Here is a 15,522-nt window from a genome sequence, read left to right on the forward strand (position 1 = left end):
TTTAACGGGGCGCGTTGGACGTTTACGAAGCTGAGTCAGAGTTAAGAGATGGGTTCGTCGATTTCAAAGTGGCAACAGAGTTGTAAGTTCAAAAGCGCGCTCAAGAATTTTTACGACTGAGGCATCAAAAGAGGCTGGCAAAAGTGCATTGAGAATGGTGATGACTATGTAGAAAAATAAATCCTGGGGCACAAACGTTGCTCGTTTTAATAGTACCATTCCCATCCCCGTAACTCTTCAACACAATGTTATATGTACATATATTTTTTGTATTAATAAAATGTGATTTTGTTGGGCTCGATTTACTGTTATATGCGTAAATTTCCTTCTGTTTATGTTAATCATAACAATCCAATTTGCAATTCCCTTTTGATCCATTTAGGCGGAATAAAAATAGGAGGTATTACGTTGGGAACGTTACTCGTATATATATATATATATATATATATATATATATATATATATATATATATATATATATATATATATATATATATAGTGGTAAAGGTCTGGTGTGGACGTATGTTAAAAGCACACTGATGTCTTAGCGTCATAATGTGCTTCTCCCAGACAAATCATCGACACGTGCACGTCGTGACCACTGCCACACAGACTGGACTCTGATGAACAGTGTCCTGCGCCGTATAACTGGACCCTCACTGCCTTGTGGGCCACGATTCTTTAACCAAAGGCTAAGGATGAAGTAAGCCTGACAGAAACCTCCAAAGGAGCTTAAGCCTTGTTAGCTGCGGCATGCATTGCCCACCGGCGTGTAGAGTATGCTCGTGTGCCAAGCAACCTAAGTCCCAGTCATGGACGAATGTCATTGAGGTGGAGAGGCCTTCCGTAAGCCATGATGAAGGCAACTTATCTAAGAGATGGAAAACTCTGATTTCAAAATCCTAAAGCCGAAGACTAGTACCCGCATTAAGTTGGTCTGCAATATGACTTGTTGCTGGTTATCTTGCTCTTGCTTGTTGCTGGAATTCAACATTTTGAACCGAGGGAGAGACTTATCTGTCGTACAAAGCTAAATCTCTGCAATAACATCCTTTGTACGGTGACAGAAAGTCGTGTTGCGTGTAAGTGTGACAGGCTGGAAGCATGTAGTAACTGATCTGCACACAGGAGACAAAACAGGAGACATCGCTTTTTGCAAAAATATTTAAGCAGTTGTGTATTTGGTGGGGCTGCACTGCTCACCCAAAAATTTGGGAGGGGACAAACGATTTGGGAGAGGTCCTAACAAAGCTGCCTTTGTCTTGCTGGTCAACAACCTGTTGCTGATGACTGTCTATATTAACAGGAACAAGAACAGAAGGCATTATGCTAAACGACATTCACTTCAGCTCTGTTGCTGGAATGTGAGAACATTTATTGACAATGGTATAAGACTAGAATGGAAGACTGCAATTTTGATCAAGGAATTGCAATGATACAATGTAGACATTGCTGATGCGCGTTTTGCAGGTGAGGATCAACTAGTTGAGCGTGAGTCGGGCTACACGATATTCTAGTCTGGTGGATCTGAAAAGAAGAGGCGTGAATGTGGTGTGGACTTTGCAGTTAGGAACCCTTTAATTAATACGATTGAGAAACCCCTTTGTTGCTGGTCATTAAATGAATGTTCTGTCCATACGCCGACTCTTACTTCGTCAGAAGATGATATTACTTCATTTTTATCATACGCTTAGATCTGTTATCACCGGTTTGCCGGATACTGACGGTTTGGTGTTCTTGGTGACGTCAATGCACGGGTCGGCTCAGTCAATGGGACCTGATCTCCGTTGAGTTCATATGGCAGTGGCAGAGTCAATTCAGATGGTTTACTTCTTCTTCAGCTCGCCAGTGAACTAAATCTTATCACCAATATTTTTCCCCACCAGAAAACTGAGGAGACCTGGTTCCATCCCCAGTCTAAACATAGACATACTGTGTAGACGTAGTAGTGTTGGAAATTTTTGCAAATTCAGAATTATGCGTGGTGCCGACTGTGGTACTGATCATTTAATGGTCAGAGCTAAACTCAAAATTTCAATTCGCAAGAAAAGCCGTTTGAACAGAGTCAAAATTGAAGAATCCAGTCGTACGAAGTTCCTTGAAATCTGCTTTTAACCAGGTGAATTTCTCAGATTGTGATTGGGAGACAGTAAGAGATACGCTATATCAAACAGGTGTTGAAGCTTTTATATTGAAGATTCACAGACATCAAGATCGGTTTGCTGATAACTCCAATCTAATTACTCTTCAAATTGATAGAAAGCGGAAAGCTCATTTGAAACTTCTAAACTCTTCACCTCTGAACAGGCCAGCTCTCGCTACCCACTTTTCTTCTGTGTGGGGTGAAGTTCAGTGTAGTGTACGGCAAATAAAAAGCAAATCCTGGTCTGACATCTCAAGGGAAATAGAGACTGCCCACGATCATAGAGACGTTTCGCTCCGTCAGGCCTATGGTCGGAAATCCTCATTAACTACACCACTCCTCGCGAAGGATGGGAGAAACTTGTTGAAAAACTCAAATAAAATTCGATAGCATGAACACTTTCATCATCTCTTTCACAGCCCATCTAATGTAAATATTGCTGCAATAGAAAGTATACCCTTTCGTCTGGAACTTGATGCTGAACCAACTCTCGTGAAACAGTTGGCTGCATAAAGCATATTAACCTGAACAATGCCTGGATAACATTTCCGTTGAGCTGCTGAAACGTGGTGGTGTCAATGTACATTGTGCGGTCCATGCTTTGATACTGTCAGTTCGGTAACCGGGTCATCAATACGCATAGGCACTTTGGTGGCCCGGTTGGCCAAGACTGGAAAGATGCTATCCTGATTATGTTGTACAAAGTAAATGGCGCTGTTGTCCAAGGCAGGTCTACCCGTTAATCACATCAATGCGCACAATGATACAAGTTCCGTAGCTGTTGGTTTCATACAAACTAGTGACTGTTATCAATGTCATGTATGCTTGATGGTATGCAAATCGCTGGGAGGATTATAAAGTCATCTTCGGGTACATGGACGTTCAGTGACAATGACTGAAGGAGTGGCACTTGTCTGACACGGTATCGCATCATATATATATATATATATATATATATATATATATATGCATGTGTGTGTGTGATGTTTTCCCTCAATTCTTGCATGGTTTCGGGTTGACGTTTCAAAGTCTGCCAGTTTGCGGAACAAAATAAAAGAATTAAATCGCAACCCAGAGATTCTACAATCTATCAGGATAATGTTTTGGAAAGAGCATGAATATGCTAAGCTGAAAATGGGCATCATTTAAAAAATATTATTTTTTATGAATATGTATTGTTTGAATTTTGCTTTTTTTTAAATCCCCAATGTCTTAATCAGATTGTGTTAAAATTACAGAAAGACATCATCAAAAACAAAGAATCTATTAACATTAAAAACTCTTCGGTGACTTTATGCATATATATATATATATATATATATATATATATATATATATATATATATATATATGCACATATATTCGTGGGTGTTTACATCTACCAGTCGTTTACTATTATTAAAGATAACACCAGTTCTGCAAGTGATTTAGCTAAGCTGCATTAAGCGTATTTTACATGGAATATAAACATAGATTAAATACTTGCGTGTAATTAGCATTGGATTAGATTCTCTTACATAATTAAGTTACGGGATTAGCCACTAGAATCCCTGTTTGCCTTCATTATTTTATGCATTACTTTATGTTCCAATAAGTAATATTATGAACATAAAATATCTATTTTACATTCAAATTAAATATATCTTCAAACGATAGTAAAATAATATTTATATGTACACATATATCTATATGTATATATATATACATATACTTAAATAACTGTAAAATTTAACAAATTGCTTCAGTTGCCGGGTATCCGTTTACGACTACCATAACGACACATTAATTGCTCTAGTCATCGACGTTATATTAATTACTAGATGAAGTACCAGATGTTACCATGTTGCATTTGATATGTTTGAATCCTCATACATTATTATCAATTGATTAAACAAAACATAAAATCATAATGTTTTTTTATTTTATCGAGGTCTCGGCAGTAGCCTTAATCGTCTGTTCCTGTTTTATCTTTTTTTTTTTTTACACAGTGATCACCACTTATCAAGGCCCGGAAGCCACTCAGGGATAAGGGTTATTGCATGTACATTACGTTAGTGTGGAGATTTGATGAAGTGTTTACTTAAGGGGGCGGTTCATTAGGAATTTGTAAACATTGGACTTGAAGACATCCAAGTTGTAGTCCGGTTGGAAGCAGGAAGACGGAACAGAGTTCCACAGGAGTGCAGTTCTAAGAAAGAAGCTTTGTTCATGGAATCCGCGTTTGGATTTAGGCACATATATAGAGTGAGGGAAATTTTTCACAGTGGATTCAGCTAGACGGGTGTTTTTCGTGAAAGATTGGCGAGAGGGGACCAGAGATTAGAGTTCAGACGAGTACCTGCCATGGAAATAACGGTAAAACAAGGATAGGCTCGCAACGTTTCTACTGTCGGAGAGAGGTTGCAGGGTAGAGAAAAGGGCATCCCCCACTAAGCCACGAAGTCTATTTTGTACACTGTCAAGGCAGGATAGGCTGTTTTTAGCAGCTCCTGCCCAGATATGGCAACAGTATTTCATCCTTGGACGTACTTGGCTTTTATATAGATAGAGAATTGCATCAGTAGTGAGATATCTTCTGGAGCGGTAGAAGGATCTCACCATCTTTCCAGCGACCTTGGCAACAGACTTGATGTACGTGTTCCATTTCAGATCAGGAGTAAAGGTCAAACCCAGAAGCTTGTCAAAACACGGGGCCTCACCCAGACGAGAGCGATCCATCACAATTGATGCCAGATGGGGACCAGAGCGTTGATGATGTAAGGATAGGAGTTTGGTTTTGGATGCATTAAAGGTAACCAGCCACATATTTCCCCGCTGAACCACGCGCTCGAGATCAGAGGAGAGAGAATCCGAGAGAACTTTGTCATTTACAGCCTTTGATGTGTTGCCGTAGATCGTCGTGTCATCAGCATAGATGTCAACGAATGATTTAAGTATGTGTTTAGGGAGGTCATTGATGTAGATCAGGAAGAGAGTTGGGCCCATGATTGACCCCTGAGGGACTCCAGCATTTATATTGGAGGTCTCCGATTTTTGTCCATCTACCACTACTCTTATGAGCCTATCGGAGAGAAATGATTTATTGATTGAGAAAACATTTCCAGTTATACCGTAGCTGGAAATCTTGTGAAGTAGACCCTTATCCCATACCTTATCGAAGGCCTTTGATATGTCAAGAGCAATTGCTCTAGAAAGGAAGCCTTTGTCAAGAGATTCACTAATCCTGTGGGATATAACCGTCAGCACATCAGCGGTAGATCTTGCAGAGCGGAAACCATATTGTGTGTCACTAAGAAGTTTATTCCTGCTGAGGTGCTTGACTATTTCTCTATTTAATATGGATTCCAGCAACTTACTCATGACACACATGACTTATTCGTCTGCACTGAGAGGGAGATGACTTATCACCTGAATTCTTAAATACAGGGCAAACTGATGAGGTCTTCCAGGGAGTCGGAAAGCACTTCTCCTTAAGGCAGCGCTTAAATAGTTTCGTAAGTATGGGAGCAAGTTCTGGTTGAAGCTTTTTTAACACTATAATTGGGATGCCATTAGGACCATTTGCTTTACTGGAATCTAGGTTCTTGATTAGCTTGGCGACCTCATGCACGGATATTTGTATGTTACCTAGCTTGTTCTGTGTTATAGAAGGAAATATGGGGAGTTGATGGCCTTCGTCGCATAGGGTAGAATTAGCTGCAAAGTTCTTTGCAAATAGTTTGCCCTTGTCTGACGCTGACGAGATGACCTCTGGTCCATTGATAATGTTGGGATAGAACGCACACTTCTGTTCAGGATCATATTTGCTAATTGCCAAAACTGGTGGGAACCAAGCCGCTGATCAGCTACCTTGGATTTATAAGAATGGGCATATAGCTCTCTTGCATTTTTTATTACTCTTTTACAGTGGTTGCTGGCAGTCCTGAAAGCAGCTTTAGTCTCAGTGCATCTATTACGTTGGTAGCTATGGAAAAAGTGATTTCTGTGCGCGATAGCAGCAGCACATTCTGGGGAGAACCATGGCTGGCTGTTAGGTTTTTGTTGGAATTTTTTAGATGGTATGAATTGGTCTATGCCTACAATTAACCATTCGGTCAGATCTGATACTATAGAGGACACTTCCTTTTTAAACATGGAGTGCAGAGGTCAATCAGATATGAATGTACGGAAGCTATCCCAGTCAGCCATAGAGTATCGGTATACAGTACGGTGGAGGGGTACGTCTGGGGACTTATTACATTTCGTTTTTATCTTAACTGATACGACGGAGTGGTCGGAGGATCCTAAAGGAGAATGAACGGAACATGAACATAGCTCAGGGGAAGTTGAGAGAAAAAGGTCTAGGAGGCTTGCATATTGACCGGGTGTATCGGGCACACGGGTGGGTTCGCGAACAATCTGAGTGAGGTCATAAGCAATGACAAAATCATGACAAAACCTCCCCTCATCATCTGTCTTATTTGTATGGGTAAGCCATTCCACGTTATGGACGTTGAAGTCACCACAGATGTGGATGTTAGCCGTGGGATGTGCAGACAGTATGTGGTCTATTTTCTCAGATATGCTCTTAAAGATAGTAATTCTGCTGTTGTGGGGCCGATAGAGGGAAAATATAAATGTTTTGTCTTCTTGGCCTTCTTGTGTCAAAATATAATGTAAGAATTGCAATTATTATTCTATATCTTAGTGCATATCTGAAAACTGTTGAATCTTTTGTTTTTACTATTTAATTTACGCTATAAAGATGGCATTAGTAATCTATTCTGTTAATGAAAATATTAATTAAATTACTAGCAGTGCATATCTGAACACTGGGATCTGTACCTGTAACATTAATTTTGAAGAACCTCCACATACGTTTTAGCTGTGACCTCTAACAGGTGTGTAAATGTAGCTGGAAGTGCGTTTTATTACATTAGCCCTAATCTTCTTTTCTAGTTTAATAGTTTATCTTTTAGTCATTCTGCTTTCAAAATATGATGTAATTATTATTTTTATATCTTAGTGCATATCTGAAAACTGTTAAATATCCTCTTGTTTTAACTATTTAATGTACATTATATACATAAAGATGACATTAGTAATCTATTCTGTTAAGAAAATTATCAAAATTTACTTTCTAGAAGTGCATATCTAAACACTGGTAAATGTACATTTAGCATTAATTTTGAAAAGCGTCTACATACATAATACTTTGGATGTGACCTCTAACATGTGCGTATATGTAAAGTTTTTCAGGACTTCCAATGCGTGAGCAATCAACATACAACTTGCCATGAGAAAAGCAAAGTATCTGAAGATCAAGTCCAACAACTTTGAGGCATTGTCTTGGGCTTTATTTATAAACATGGCAAAAATAATTTTCATGGGGAATTGTAAAGGAAATCCTAGGAATAAACAGTTTCTCCCTTAAAATTTCCAGTTAATATAATGGCTTCTTAGTAAATTACTTTTCAATGATGTTATTGTTATTCCAGGAAATTTTACTGCCTAATCTTCATTAATAACGTAAGAATGCTTTAACCCAGGCAACTTGTGCAAAAGATTATAATTGATCATATCAACCACATCATTTCTACGGGCCAAGATTGCTCCTTCACTAAGCCATCCAACATTGTGGAAATTTTAGCAATATCTGAGAAAACCATAATCATTAGGTCACCAACTGAATTTACCATCTGGCCACATGATAATTTGTGCAGTTAAAGATTTCTGTTCAATGTTATTGAACAATTGCCCTATGGAAAGGAGGTGTTTTGAGAAAGGTGTTGCAGATCGATAATCAAATAAAAGAGTCTTCATTATTCTCAAAACTGAAAACCAAAAACATATTACAGAAGTGCCGGACTTTCATATCATATTTTAAACGGAAGGAAAGAATTCGGAACCGAATCAAACGTTCGGTTCCCAGGCAAAGCAGCATTTGTTTTATAGATAAAGCGCTTTTTGCAGACTATAACGTTTTGTTATACCTATCAATCTTCTTAACCATTCTAAATATAATACTATCATAATTAAATATTAGTAATATGAAGTTCTAGTGTAGGATGATAGCATGCGCAAAGAAAAATAAAGAAAGTCGGCCAGTTGAAATGAACATTTTGTATTTCAACTTGCCGATATATGTTTGTAGACATTATTCATACAAAGCTTTTACTCCTTATAAACCATCCTTGGTGCATGATTAATATTTTCTGTTAATTTCAGTGTTATGTGACCAGTGGTTTAAGAGTTAATCTAAATATTTTCGCACATATGCATCAACAATTTTCTTTACATAAAAGATTTGGATGTTGCAGTGTATTTTGTCGAATTCGGAAATCTTATTATCGGACTCGGGAATCTGCCTGTCGAATATGAGAATCTGCACTGAACTTAGAACGGAATTATTTATTTAATCCACAGTGGTAGCATGCTCTCGTCATGATAGCCATGATGAGTAATGATTGTGATATATATATATATATATATATATATATATATATATATATATATATATATAATTCATATATATGTATATATTATATACAAGTATATATATAAATATATATAAATAAATATATCTATATCTATATCTACATCTATCTATCTATATACATACACACACACACACATATATATATATATATATATATATTTGTTTATTTAAATTCAATTCGATTTGGTTTTTAGCCGGTAAAATAGCTGCTAAGGCGTCAAAATTGAAAATAAGGAACTTGGCAGGTATAAGTCAACTTAAAAGGCGACCTGATATATATATATATATATATATATATATATATATATATATATATATATATATATATATATACCGTCATCTACAGAAAACCGTTTTCTTATATGATGACTTTTCAATGCGGCCAGATAGAGCAAGTGTATCCAGACGGGGATTTGAAATCCAAACCCCGGCTTACATCTGTTATCACATGTGTCTTCATCGTTACCTCTGACAGACGAAAAAATGATAGCGCTCTATGCATTTTTACTGTTATACTTTTTTACAAGCTACCTATTTAAAAATTTAACATGACTGACCGACGAAAATATTTGTTCAGTTTTAAGCGTAACAGACCAACGTAACTGATATTTGAAACAAGCTTTACACACCAACTTAAAGACCGATTTTTTTGCATCAATCTAAATTTAGATGCATAAATTTTAATGTGCGCCTTTAGGAAAGAAGTCCGATTGTGATTTGGAATGTGACAGACGTACCAGCGGAGACCTTTCACTAACAGAGAAGACGCATCTGAGTAGAGTGGTTTTATGTCTTTACAAAGTACTGGTTGAAATAAAGAAATTCCATCTTGATCTTGCCATAGTTATCAACCATTTTTATGGTGCTTAAAAATATATCCTGGCTTTACTCTCTCTCTCTCTCTCTCTCTCTCTCTCTCTCTCTCTCTCTCTCTCTCTCTCTCACACACACACACACACACTCACTCTCTTTCTATTTTGTGGAAAAATAACAAAATCCGTGTTGAAGTGTTTGTTTGCAAAATATCTTGAATTGAAGTGCGTTATCACGAAATCTGATACAATGGCAGGATTTGTGGAATCAATCTTACGCATACCTTAGCATTTATGTCGTGGAAAATATAACGCTAAAATTCCATTTAATCTTTAGCCAATCTTTTAATGAGAGGAGGCTTCAGAAAATTAACAGCTTGGAATTTAGTTCATAAAAAAAATGAAGAATTGTAAATATTTGATAGAATGATTAAGTCATTTTTAATATCTTACTGACCCCTATAAAACATTTTAATATCTTATTAATCCCTATAAAGTCTATGACCTGACGCCAAGGCCAATGATAATTGATAATTGGGTCTGCTCCTTCGAGAATTGTGTCTTTCTGTGTCGTATTATGGGTGATAGATGCTTGCCTATAAAAACGACGAGGTCTATCTGATCATCCTTAAAAGAGGATGAATAACTATGGAGCTGTGAAGCAAGGGTGGCGCAACTACTAACCACTTCTCCCTTTGAGTCAACACTGCTTGGTTCCAGTTGCACAGAGAGAAGTCTATGGCGACTTTAAACAATGCCAAGATAAGCGGAGAGCACATGCAGCACATGGTCTTTCTAAATGGTACACGTTTTAGCACTGGTCAGGCTCAACGATGCCTACCTTGTTTGACCTAACAGAAACCAGCGTGTCAACGTAATTATGTCGTTTTACGCGCACCAACTATTTGAACGCAATAAATTATGCTGTTGGTGACTCGTCAGGTAGACAGATTAGTATTGTTGCATAGATGGTACGTAGTAACAGTTTGTTCTCTCTAGATGTTGTCGTCTTTTTTTTAATGATATTTTTTTATCAATGTATTTGGGCTTTTACAAGATGAATAAAGTTCGCAGCAAACAATGTTTGTTAAAAATAAATACTTAATTATTTTTTGCATAAAACAATAAATTCAATTCAATTTATTTATTTGAATTATTTTTTGCATAAAATAATAAATTCAATTCAATTTATTTGACAAAACATAAAACAATTGTGCTTCACCGTCATGTAAGGAAAGTGTGGTAAAAATTTACACAAAAGAATTCAGCTTGGAATTATTGCGTTGGTCTGCATTTCTTATTTCACCTAAAAGTTTATTCCAAGGTCCAGGGATTCTGATTAAGAAAGTAATCTTCCTCCGGTTCAATCGAAATCAGCGGTGAAAAAAGTTTCATATAGTATCCGCGTAGACCTCTTTCTGGTATAGGAGTAAACACAAGGTTCTGGTGTATATCATAATGCACATTGGGGAGATTGTAGGCCATAATTAGATCACCGGGTAATCGTCGGCACTCAAAGGAGAAATGGTTAACCTTTTTGAGTCGGCTATCATAGGGAAGTAAGCAGTCTTTGAACTTTCTCCAGATGTTGAACATCACGTAAAGGGCCTTGATACCATATTATAACAGTGGTCTGACAAGGAAGATATAAAAAGGGAGAAATATTTCAGGAGTGAGTTTGCAAGAAGAACGTCGTGTGAGAAATAAGATATTCCTTGCTGTGATAGCATCTTTAATGCAATGTTTAGATGGCTTGAAGGACGAGTCCACCAGATGGCCAAGATCTTTAGTTTCGTTCACCTTCTTGAGCAGAACAATGTCATCACCGAAAGTAAGAGCTGAGTCGGAAAGAAAATCCAATATGAAATATGGCAGTGTTTATCAACATTAAGCTTTGATAGGACTTTTCCAGGCGCGTCGTCGATTTCATTTTAATTTCATTACTAATTTGACATCGTCAGCAATTATGTCGCTAATAATCTGAAAAAAAATTTTTTTCCTTCAGTAAAGTCAACTTTCAAAATCAACGAGAATTATGTACTTAAATGCCATAATATTTCCAGGTCTCAAATCCTAAAAATTAGAACTAATATATATATATATATATATATATATATATATATATATATATATATATATATATATATATGAATATATATATATATATATATATATATATATATATATATATAAAGCTGAATGTCTGTGTGTATGTGTGTGTGTCTGGTCACGAATAGGTTCCTATATGCTTGACTATTTTTTAAAAAAAACTATTACATATAATGATAGAAGATGTATCGAGACACAGGAATGGGTATGTTTGATCTGGCAGAACGGTGATTCATTAAAATTGTTCGCGCATGGTCCACACAAAGTATGGAAAAAAAAAATTAAAAATTAAAAGAAAAACCTTTACGAGTGTTTTTGATATAGATGTACATAAGAATACTTTGATAAGTATGTTTTAACTTAAATAGGGATGTTATAATAAAAGTGTGGAGTCTGCGTTCGCGCCTGGCCTCCATAGAATGGAAATAGACACAAACTCTAATAAAGACTTTTCCTATCTCTCTGCGTAAGTATACTTTGATAATAATGTTTCAGTTTGAAAAAATATGGTATAATAAAATTATGGGGTGTTCGTTCGCACCTGACCTCCATAGAATAAAAATATGTCACAAAGTTTAACAAAGTTTTTTTTATATAGATCCACAGAATATTGTGATAAGTGTGTCTAGTGTGAACAGGTATGGTGTAATAAATTATGGGGGTTATCTATTTTATTTTTACTTTGATCATATTTTGCTTTGGTTTTGATACCCCCAAATTCGAAGCTATCTCTTTACAACTCTTCCTTTTCATAACCTATCATACTTTCATAAATCAGAGTCCATTTTCTGTAAACTGTTTTTGAACTCATTCAACGACGGGTACTTTTGCAAGTATATATATATATATATACATATACATATATATATATATATATATATATATATATATATATATATATATAAACGAAACTCTTCTGACTGGGAGGTGCACCTCTCGCCATTCTCTCCCATAGAAAAAGAGTCAATTGAACTAAAAGTGTAATGCTTGGTTGTGTTTTTTATGGAGAGTAGAAAACGCAGTCTGATCGCGTTCTCGGTTGCCCTGTAACTCTGGCTTCTATTTTGTCCCTCAATCCTTATTTACAATTAATGAAGGAAAAAGAAAAAGCTGTATACAAGGCCGGCATTTAGAATTTACAAATTTTGTCCCTTAATCCTTATTTACAATTAGTGAAGGAATTAGTGAAGGAATTTACAATTTTGTCCCTCAATCCTTCTTTACAATTAGTGAAGGAAGAAGAAAAGGCTGTATACAAGGCCGGCAGTTTTTCTTGCGCAGTCGCTTGAGATGTTAGAATTTTTTACTTTTTGTATTTCTATCCTTGTCACTAATAAGAGAGCTGGAGGGAAATGCTTTTCCTAGACTGAAGTTATTCGTATAATAGTCAGGGAAATGATTCTTGGATTTACTCCCAAGGAAGCCGTCCTATCAGCAGGTGCAAACTATTGAGGCTGCTGTATTTCCATTTGGTGAATAGATTCTGTACCATGCAGTAGCTTCCGGTGGAGTCTCTCGATGCCATATTCATGGTCTTAAAAAATTTTCCTTTCTCTGTCCTGCTGTAACTAATTTTGCAGACCTCTTCCACATATTCACATATTCCAACATGAAAAGTCTCAAGAAACAAAAGAAGATTAAACCCAGAACCCCAATTTCCAACTTAAAATCCCCATTATCAGGTCTCCTCCGAAATTTGGTATCTACTTTTCAACCTTCCGCAGGTTAAAATCCAAATAAAGGGAATAAACCTGACTTGTTTCTGTGCGAAAGAGGCATTGAACCGTTTCCCTAGATGAGTTTGAAATTAAAGGATACTCAAAGTTTACATCAGAATCTGACCCCGAAGATCGTCATGAGCATGGAATATGTGCCTACATAATGGATGACTTTCCATGTGGTAGAGACATCTCCAGAGTAGAAATTGCTCTATATGTGTTTCCGAGTAGCCCTTACTCACAGCATCGTGTTAATATTTGCCCTCGATCGCCCCAACAAAAGTAAATTTACTAACATGAAGAATATCTCTGACAAAATTGATCACATCCTGTCTGCTCATCCCTCAGCTAACATTCACGTCTGTGGAGACTTCAATGTTCACAACGGTGAATTGTTAGCCCGATCAAACATTATCAGTGGAGATTCCATTTATCAGATTATCAGGGGAGATTCCGTCATGATTTCTTCATAGTTTATGACCTAACACAAATTGCTAACGAACTCACTCGTGTGTCTGACTTTTTTCTTACAACTTGCTCGGAACCGTGCTCATCATCCGTTCATTCCCCATTAGAACATTCCGATCAATTAATTTATTGTTTCAATAAAGATAAAAACAAAATGTATTAAGTCCTCAGATTACCTCTCCATCGTACGATATTCTATAGCTGACTGAGATAGCTGCAGAACATCAATATCGGATATACCTCCGCGTTCTATGTTTAAAAAGGTGTCCTCTATAGCATCAGACCCGACTAACTGGTTAACTATCGGTTTAGATCGCTTTATACCTTCCAAAAAATGTCAACAAAAGCCAAACAGCCGGTCGTGGTTCACTCTAAAATGTGCCGCTGCCATTGCCTATAGAAACTACTATTTCCATTGCTTTCAACGAAATAGATGTTCTGAAACTAAACCCGCCTTTAGTACTGCCAGCTTCACAGCATAAGAAGGCGAGAGAGTCATATTCTCAGTTAGTCAAGTCTAAAGTAGACGTGTTTTGGCAATAACAAAATAGGGTCCTGAACAGAGGCGTGTCCCCTGTCCCAACTCCTATCAATGCACCTTAAGTAATTTCATCAGCAGCTAACAAAGCCGAACACATTGCTAAGAACTATACAACAAGTTCTACCCATTGCGATTAGGACCACCTACTTCTCGTATTTTCTCCTATGACTGAAAACACGCCATGCAACATTAATCTGTGCGTGATATTGCCGAAATTATCAAAAACCTTGATTCCAGTAAAATAACTGGCCTTAATGGCATTCCAATCATAGTGTTCAAAAAGCCACAATTGGAACGATCTCTCGTACTTACAAAACCGTTTAAACGCTTTTTTAAGCAGAAATGCTCCCCAACAACTAGGAAAACTCTATCAATATCGTTTTTAGAGCAATTGCTCTTGATATAGCAAATGCCTTTGATAGGGTATGGCATAAAAGTCTACTTCACAAGATTTCCAGCTATTTCATAGGAAATGTCCTCTCAGTTATTAAATCCTTTCTCCCTTATATGTCTACATAAGTAGTCGTTGATGGACAGAAATAAAAAGCTCATAGTATCAAGCTGGTGTCCCTCAAGGTTCCATCCAAGTCTCTTCCTGATCTTTATCAATGATCTCTCAAACTACATCCTTTGATCATTTGTTGACATTTATGCAAACGACCCTACCATCTATGGCAATACTTCAAAGGTCGGCAATGACAAAGATCTTTCTCATTCTCTCTCTCTTTCTCTTTCTCTTTCTCTCTCTCTCTCTCTCTCTCTCTCTCTCTCTCTCTCTCTTCTGATGTTGAGTACATGGTGTAATGGGGGAAAAGTGGATAGTTAATTGAATGTATCTAAAACCAAGTTTCTGCTTTTCGATCACGAACTCTCTGACCACCATCTGGCATCAATGAATGGCTCTCATCTTCGTTTATTAGTTCATGTTTGGACAAGCTTCTGATACTGATCTTCATTCCCGATTTGAAATTGAACACAAACATCAAATCCTTGCCAAGATCGCCGGGAAAATGGTTGGACCATTCTACCGTTACAGTAGACATCTCACCTCCGAAACTACTGTCAATAATTTTCCCCACTCTTAATCTGTGTCTAAATCCAAACGTAGATTCCATGAGCAAAGCTTCTTTCTTAGAACTGCACGCCAGTGGAACTCTCTGCCGCTAGCCTGACTACAACTTTGACGTCTTCAAGTCCAACATAAACAAACTCCTGACAAACCGCCCCCTTAAGTAAGACACTCTATCAAAACC

This window comes from Euprymna scolopes, chromosome 8, assembly GCF_053919585.1.
Source record: "Euprymna scolopes isolate OS-2025 chromosome 8, ASM5391958v1, whole genome shotgun sequence".
Lineage (NCBI taxonomy): Eukaryota > Metazoa > Mollusca > Cephalopoda > Sepiida > Sepiolidae > Euprymna > Euprymna scolopes.